This window comes from Manis pentadactyla, chromosome 12 (assembly GCF_030020395.1).
Source record: "Manis pentadactyla isolate mManPen7 chromosome 12, mManPen7.hap1, whole genome shotgun sequence".
In the NCBI taxonomy this organism is placed as follows: domain Eukaryota; kingdom Metazoa; phylum Chordata; class Mammalia; order Pholidota; family Manidae; genus Manis; species Manis pentadactyla.
Window position 1 is genome coordinate 91,930,740 of NC_080030.1, and position 8,970 is coordinate 91,939,709.

Here is an 8,970-nt window from a genome sequence, read left to right on the forward strand (position 1 = left end):
GTGATCCAATTCATCATGATTCTAGCCCCTTGGCCCTGCACAGCGGCCAGGAGAAGAATTGTTGGGGCCTCCTATGGGAGGCAGGGAAGAAGTATAGGCAACATCAAATGGAGCTACTAAGTCAGGCCTTGATCCCGGGCCTGGCATCCTTGCCAGTGCTCACGGAGTCTCTGCAGCTCCAGGGGACCACAGTGCGAGGGGCAGCCTGGCGATGGCCATTCTTGGGAGGGGATCCGAGGCACCACTCTGGTGCTTGGTCCTCTCAGCACCAAGAGGACACAGACAAAATCATTCTAAATGGAAATACAGTACCCTCTCGCTTGCTTCTGCCTTGTTTATGGTCTTCTCCTTGTTATTTAGGAGCGAATTACGAAGTCTGCTCAGTGTCTTTGCTCCCAGGCCTTGCGCCACCTGCTCTCTGACCATTTGCCTGCCGGTTACTTCTCTTAGCAGATGGAGGTCAGTGATAGAAGCGTCAGACTTTAATCAGCCTCCTCCCCCACTTGTTAGCATCAGTGGAAAAATCTTTACAGAATGTTTTGTATTTGGCTATCAAGGATTTGGACATCTGCGGATTACTTAGGGATTTCATTACTCACTTTATTTCCTTTGTTCCATTCACTATTTTTGTGAATGGCTGAGGTCTTCCCATATCCCTAACACAATTTCAAATTTGCAGAGGGGTCATAGGCCCTGAAGAAATGAACACATTCAGTTCATCATATCTATACATAGCAAATAATTCCAGGTACCAGAAGAGAGATCTATGCAAGAATGTAGAATTAGAGGACTGGATGGTTGAAAGATTTTTAAACTATAGGAACATCTCACTTTCCACAATAGAGCTATTTCTGAAAAGTCTTATAAATTGGATTTATGAACATTTAGTTACATTTTAAATCCACTAGAGAAATTAGCAACTCAAAGCACTCTCTCTTATGAGCTCTTTTGCAGGTGCAAAGTATTTTTGTGAAGAAATAACTCCCTCTCCATTTATCTTTTTTATGAATTTGAATTTGAATATATCAAGTTATCTTAAAACACCTGTATAGCTGAATCTGCCAAGCTGCTTTTCATTGACTGCCTGGTGGATGAATGATTCCTTCTCTCATGGGAATATTACAGGTGGCCTGGCTGTTTCCACGTTCAAAGCTGAGAAGTGCTTATTGTAAATTGAACATAGGTTCAACCTGATTAGGTTCCTACAATTCTTGAACATTTCTTCTCTTTATACAGGAGAAAAACAAATGACCCATGCATATAGCCATGTTTAGAGGCTCCTGCTTTATGTAATGTTAAATCTATTGATTATTGTGTTTATATATGTTTGGGCAAGAAAGACCTATTTGTTTTTATTTTGTTTCTAAATCTACTGTCTTTGCAGATACTTTAATTATTTGCCTACAGAATTTTCATTTAGACCCAAAGAGTTGGAAAAAACTCATTTTCATTTATAAATGTTATCCTCATTTCTGCTGTTTATACCTATTCTTTGCTCTTCTATGCCTGGACAAAAGCTAGTGTGTTTAGCTCCCGTTTCCCAGATGACTGCTCTGTCCTTGATGTCATTTGTGCAGATGGCTACAGAGTTCCATCATAAACATATAATTCCATGAAAAATAAGCACAAAATTTTTGAGTGTTTAAAGTATAATAAAGCTGATTTTGCCTACTGTAGAGAAAATCAAAGTTCGTATGGCCAGGCTTCTAATCTGACCCTGGTCGGCTGGCTCACTGCACATGTGTGGCAATACGTTTTTATTGACTCTATATGAAGAGCTCCACCCAGGGCTCTGCACTGCTTCATGGCTGCAGGACTGCATGGCTGCGGGGGAGCAGAGGCTGGAGTGGTGGCAGCACCAAGGACAGAGACTGAGATGGCTGCTGGGTTAGAGAGGCCCAGAGGCAGAGACCGGCTTGCTGCATGCAGATTCACTCTGAGGTGGGCAGGATTCCAGTGACTGACCTGCCACCACGGGAATAAAATTGGGTATAAACCCTTTCACCCCAAGAACATTCCATTGTCATTTTTGGGTCTCACCAAATCCATAATGAACTTGCCCGGGGCTGAAACCCACTGGCAAGTTACTGAAGCTTCTAGATTCTCTTGGCCTGCACCTGACATCCATTGGGTACACTCTGAATATCTAGCCCTAGACACAAAGGAAAGGGTTTGCTCTTCAAACTGTTTGTAATGTTTGCTGTCAGAGATGATGGCAGTGAGAATAATGACATTGAACCTTGTTGCCAGTCGCTTGGTTCATGACTACTCCTTGGTTTTGGTATTTATTCTCCTCTTTGTATCTAGGATGAGAAGTCATATCTCGGTTAATGCTTAGTCACCCCTAGAAGCAGACCTAGTTACCCTTCAGCCTTAAAGAAGGCCAGGTGTACACCCTTTAGAAAAGGGATGCCATGGAGGCTGATTCCTTTGGTGGGCACTGCATTTTAACCTTAATATTGTTTGTTTCTAGTTTCAAACTACCACAGGTGGTCTGTTAACATGCACACAAAGCCTCATGAAAGTGTTTGATCTACAGCAGGCATCTCCTGAGGCCACCTTGTTAAAGAATTTACTTCGTAATCAGTTTCTCAGAATCAATATTTCTTTTCCTTTTTCCTCCTGCTTGGACATAATGTGATTACCACAAAGAGCTCCCATGCTTTGGGACTTATCAGAATTGCTGCTAAAGAAAACGCTGCCCAACGGTCCTCCTCTCGAATATGAATACTGCTTTTCTTCTTCAACTTGGACATCATAATGGCTGTGAGCACTGAGAAGCTCAACCAAAGAGGCATGAAACTGGGGCTCTAAGAGAAGCTAACGTATCCCTCATCTTCTTGGAGGGGCTTCTAGAAGGGGAGGCATGTGCCAAGACCTTTGTTGATTCATATTCGCTATTAACAGCCACATGCCCTATGTTGCTCATCTCTCCCTGGAGGCTGTCCCTGGGAGATGGTGGCATTTTGCAGTAAGTATGTCCTATTCTGGGTCATTCAAAGGAAATTTGGATTTACCTAATTTCAGTGAATAATGGTGAAACACATTGGGGTTTTCCTCTGTTAGGAAATGGAGGTCATCTTCTAAGGGTTTACATCTCTAATTCCTCAATCAGTGAGAAGAGATTAATACTTGAAAATATTTACATTGCACGAACCAAGTAAAACCAATTGCTCACAGCCACCCAGGTTTGAAAGACTGAGATTTAGCAAGACAAGCAATCAGAGGCTGAATTGAAAGGCTAAAGGGTCTGTCCCTTTCTAGAATAATCAGAGATTTGAATGAGGCACAAACTGGAAAAACTACTGTTAGGTTTATTGGTGCAAGTAATAAAATCTATCATCAAATTGTATGGCAAAGTTCCACTTCCCTTAAAAGTTCCTTTGTGTAAACTTTGTGAATATGTGTATGGAGAAATCTTTACAAAAACCATGAAATAAGCAATTAATTTGGGAAAAGCTTAATGCCAGAATATTTTAAAACTTTATTCCCCTCCCCACAGCATAATTCAAAGACGTTCTCAGCTTTTTCCTTCCTTTTATAAACTCAAACTCCTAACTGAAAAACAGTCTGTGTTATTCAATATGAATGAAATAAGTACACTTGGGGCAGGTGTAGGCAAGGGTTGCTTTGGACGGTTTTCAAAGCTTTTCTCCCTTAGTCCTCATCTGTTTGTTCCCTGAAGGATTTCTGTGTCTCTTCGGGTAAACCAGGCAGTCGTAGCAGCAGTCATCTTATTTACAAAGGGGGCAGGAGGGCAGAGGCTTGGAGGCCCCCAGGGCTGGCGTTCAATACTGTCCCTGTCATCGGAGGTCAGAGGGTTTGCCCCAGCCCAGGTGAGTGATGACCAGGAACACTTTGTGACTGATGACTGCTCTATTTGGGGAGCTAATTGCTGTCCCTCAGTTCCTAGTGAATAATGCTCTTTCTAACAGTGATATTAATGTCATCAAGAGGAAAAGTCTGTGGCCAGATAATGAGCAAACAAGATATGGAGCCTCCAATCCCACCCCCTGGGTGTTCTCCTGGGCCAAGCAGGAAGTGATACTTTTACATATGTATGCAATGCTTTGTAAAAATCTCTTTGAATTAGTGGAACTAGGGAAAAGGCTAAACTGACCTTTTTTGACTAATATTAGGAATCTGCTCAGGCCTCTGTAAATTGCAGTGAGATGCACCAAGAACAGTGAAGCTCCTTAGCATCCACGGCCCTTGGTGATCTGGCTCCCGGTCCTCATCTTCATTCCTCACTGTCCTGTGGGTATCACGTCCCCGCCTCCTGAGACTATGTGTCATTCTTTGGATACATGCCCCATTAAATCACTGGCCTGTCTCCCCCACCCCACCATTATTCTCTCCCTATAACATCCTGTATCTCCATATTTGTCTTTCCTCCTTTCCTGGCCAGCTCTTACTTGGTCTTCAATACTCAGCTCAGGTATCACCTCTTCTTCCTAATTCCATTACTCTGCCCTTTCTGGTTTCCTATCTCTTCCTCTATTTCAGCATTGATTGCATTGCATTGAGATGATTTGTTTAAGTGTTCACCTTTTTTCATTAGATCTTAGGTAATTTGATGACTTTTCATGGTAGATACTCAATAAATGTTGCTTGAATTGGACAGAATGAATGCACAGTACAGTTTGCTAAATGGAAATTGGTTTGTGACTATCAACTCAGCAATGTAGTGGCTAAGGGCAAATCCATACTCTGCACTTACTAGTTGTGTGGCCTCGGGCAGGTTACTGTCTGTGGGGATGATAATACCTCACAGGCTGGTTAAGAAGTTTAAATAAGATAATGCATCTCATATGAGATAAATGCTAGCCATTACTACCAGTGCCACCTACAAGGTAGGTTCTTGGAAAATACTTGCTAAGTCATATTTTTTCAACTTTAATAGTTACATTTCACCAACTAGTAGAGTATTATTTCCTAGATGCTTTGTTCTACATGCAAGTTAAAAATAAAGCAGGTTTCCTTTAAGTTAGAAGAATTAAAATGAGAACTTTGCTGTAGGAGGTGGCCAAAGAACTGGAAAAACAGCTAATGTAGGTGGGATCAGGAATATATTTGTAGCACCCAGCTCTGGGGTAAAACGAAATCAAACTTCTTAGCCACTATTTCAGCTACCCAAGATGAGTGATGATTCTTACCAGGCCAAGTAATAAAGATCACAAATTTAATTTATTTTAACATCCAGAATGGATTTGATAAAGTCTTTGAATTGCTGCCATTTGGAAAGGAAGGAAGGAAAACGTGAGTGTCTGGCTAGAGCCATGCACCTTATCACACTCCATTCTCCTTTGCTATGAGTGTGATGGAAAGATCCAGAGCTTAGAGCCAAAGGTCCTGGACTTGAGCTCCAGAGATTCAGTTTACCACTAACTATTCATGTGAACATGGGCAAGAGACTTGACCGCTTGGGCTTACATATATGGCACTGCACTACAAAACAATAGATTTGGGGCATTATTTTTACTAGGCATTCTGGTAAGTAAAAGTGATATTCCTTAAGTATGCATTTCTTAGCATATGGGAAGTTTTCAATACACGCTTGTGGAATATACAGCTTTAAATGAATAATGAATGAATGACTGGAGTCACTGGGGTTTAATACAAATAATATGGGCTTTGGAATGAAGAAGGCCTGGGTTCTAACCTTCGCTATGTGATCTGTACCTCACTCAGCTTTCGTCCCACTTATGTGAAGTTAATAATATATACATCATAGGGTTGCTTGAGGATTAAATAATATATATGTAAAGTATCAATGTAAAGTGCTAGTACAAAGCTAGCCACTCAGTAGGCACAACAAAATGTAGCTTTTTTATTCCTGATTATTAGCTAAAGGACTGATGCAGACATACTGAATGATTTAGATAAAATGAATTATTTGAACATGGATGAATTCTAATACTTTACACATTGGTTTCCAAAGCTCTTCAAAACACTTTCTATCATCTGATGCTACTGATATTTTCAGAGCTGGCATTTTTACTGAGAAGAAAACCAGATTAGAGGTTGTGGGTTGTCCAAGGCCAAACAGCTAGAAAGTAACTGATTCAGAACTACATCCAGGGTCTAATAATTTCTTCTCCAGTGTTTTTCCCTACATGATAGCTGCCTCTTTCAGTCAAAGCTAGATACCTTTGACATTTGTCATGATTCTGATATTAGCCAAAAAGATTATGTACTTGATAATAGACATTTGAACATTTTCAAATGGATCAGGCTTACCCAAACATGTTAGGAATTCTATTATTATTATTATTCAACCGAAGTGCTGCATTAGTCTTCTACTTCTCAGTGCTGAGAAAAATTATTCATATGCTTTATTCATGCTTTAAACATGAATGCATGATTGTGAACATGCTTTGAGCATCCATGTTCAAAGCAATGAACAAGGTGCTGCAATTAATACTGGGGAGTCCCAGAATCTCATTTTTCTCTTAATCTAGTACTGCAATTGTTTTTTTTTTAAACTATTCATCCCATTTCTCATTCCTTCCTGTCATTCTGTTTTCCTTTAGACAGGTTGCAGGAACTCTGTATCTTGTAGTCCTATACATTCATTGCTTGACCTTACCTAGAAACCTCTGAAGTGGGTAAGACAGTAGCCCAATGACTTGTACTTCAGGGAAGGTCAGAGAGCTGCCCACTCTGCACATCTTACCACTTCCTAAACTGGTCAGATACGTTCACTCCCGATTTCCTTTACCAGCATTCAGAGGCAGGGAGTTGAGGAACAATGATGGTGAGCATTGTTCACTTTCTATATTCCAGTATGGAGTCAAGAACTTCACATGTATCACCTTCCATCTAGGAGAAACTCCCTTTATAGATATTCTAGAAGTGAGGGTGGAGTTTTTCAGTTGGAACCATCCCTGAGGGACACTGTGGATCTTCTTGCATACTTCAGTTGTTTATCTATTTCTATATCATTGTAAATGTGTATATCTGTATAGAGGGTAACACATTGGGGGGGTTATTTTTGAGTTTCAAGATATTATATGAAGATACTGAAATAGGTTATTGTATTCCCATCAAGTGCCAGTATAAAATTTAAGAGCTAAAAACACGTTATTTGCTTTTTCTTAGAAACATACAGCTAAAGCAGTTTATGAATGTTTATGAAGAGGGACAGTGATGAATTTTGAGTACAGTTATTCAAAAAATGAACGCAATCTATTTTCAAATATTTGCCAGTTCATCATTTGAAAAATTTAAAACCTTCTTCCAAAGTTGACAGCAAATGTACTTTATTCCAGATAGTACTAGTCATGTAAACTTCATTATGATGTTTCTTTACTTCATTATAAAAATTTCAGACTATTTTCTTTCATTGTTCAATAACAATTGTGTAATTATCCCCTGCACATGGCTCAGAGTATACGATGTTCATAAATTCCTTAAGGATTTATATATATTTCGCTAAATCTGTAAGTTCCAATTTGATTTAGACATTGTGAATAGTGTATTTTTTAAAAATTTACTGCAAAATCATCAAAGTCTTTAATGAAATAATGCAAAAGGCATGGCAGGCTTTCCTTTTTTATTATGTAGGTGGTGTTTTTTTTGCATTCTTGTCTATGTTAAAAATGAATATATTAATCCAATCTCTCCCTATTTCTAAAATTAAGTTATAAGTGCTTTTTGGGAACAAATCAGTTGTTCAACAATGTTATAGAACTTAGATCCCAAGTGATTTAACAGCAGACTATGAAGTAAGGTAGGATTCAAAGGCATTTACGTTCTTTGTGATAATCTAGAATTTTTATTTGATTCCAGGTAACTTTGGACAATAGACATGATGGGATGTTTTCTTTTTGAATAAATAACAATTTAATTACATCATTGAAATAAAATATAGTGTGGGCTTAATACATTGTAAATATTACAGAAGTACTACTGTGCTAGAGTAATTTAATGACATAAGCTACATTGAATAACAATCTTACTAGTACTTGTGTACAAAGTATTATACAGATTATTAACGAAGATATTGCAGCGGTTGCAAGGATGTTACTAGCTCAACAAACATCTAACAATACAATATTTTCTAAGAGGAAAAAGTAATAATGTTAGTTTTACAGACAATAGTTATGTTTTCCACTTGAAACACTGGAAAGAAGAATCCAGATAATCTGGTGTCTTGATTCATATTATTACAAGAAAAGGTTTCTTTTCTTGGGGCCGCTGATCCCCAGCAGGCCTAGTACACTAAGTTTATGTGAAGATAGCTTTTAGGATGCCACAGCAATGTAAAAAGAACCTCTTCTATCTGAAAATTACTGATTTGTAGGCCACTGCTTAAATATCTGACTTTTTTTAAAACCTATTTACATACATTCAGCCCAAATCAGTAGACAAAATGTTTTGTCTATATTACAATAGGCATTGTTAACATTTCATTAGAAGGCTAGTGCAAGACAATTGTTGATAGCCATTGCCCAGCATTTAGGAGATTTAAAAATATCATACAAATATACAGTTAGATTGTGAGAAATCTAATTTTGCACATGATATTGGTGGTCTCTTTTACAGACATGGAATGGCAGAAATTAATCAACAGGACAGTAATTAGAATGCTACTCATCTAGGGCCTAATTCCTACAGCATGGGTTTAGAAGGCCAACATTCCTTGACACTTAATGCCAGATACACCTGACTTGAGGTGATGGGAGGGCTTGGTAACCATCTCAAGTGTAGGCATATGTCAGCAGCTCCTCCCAGACCCAAGTGTCTTTGACATCTCTTTCATATGTAATGGAAAATTAGAGGGTTTTGGAGACAGTCCTTCTTGTCTAAATGAAACTGTCAATCTAGGATGGAAAGATTCTGAGCAGTTTGGGAATTTGGCCCTTTCTGAAGACACATGATGGTGAAATGCACAGTCAAGAAAAATATGTTACCTTCAGAGAAGAGTCGGTAACTCTGAAGTTAGACCTTATAAAACTTACTGAAATC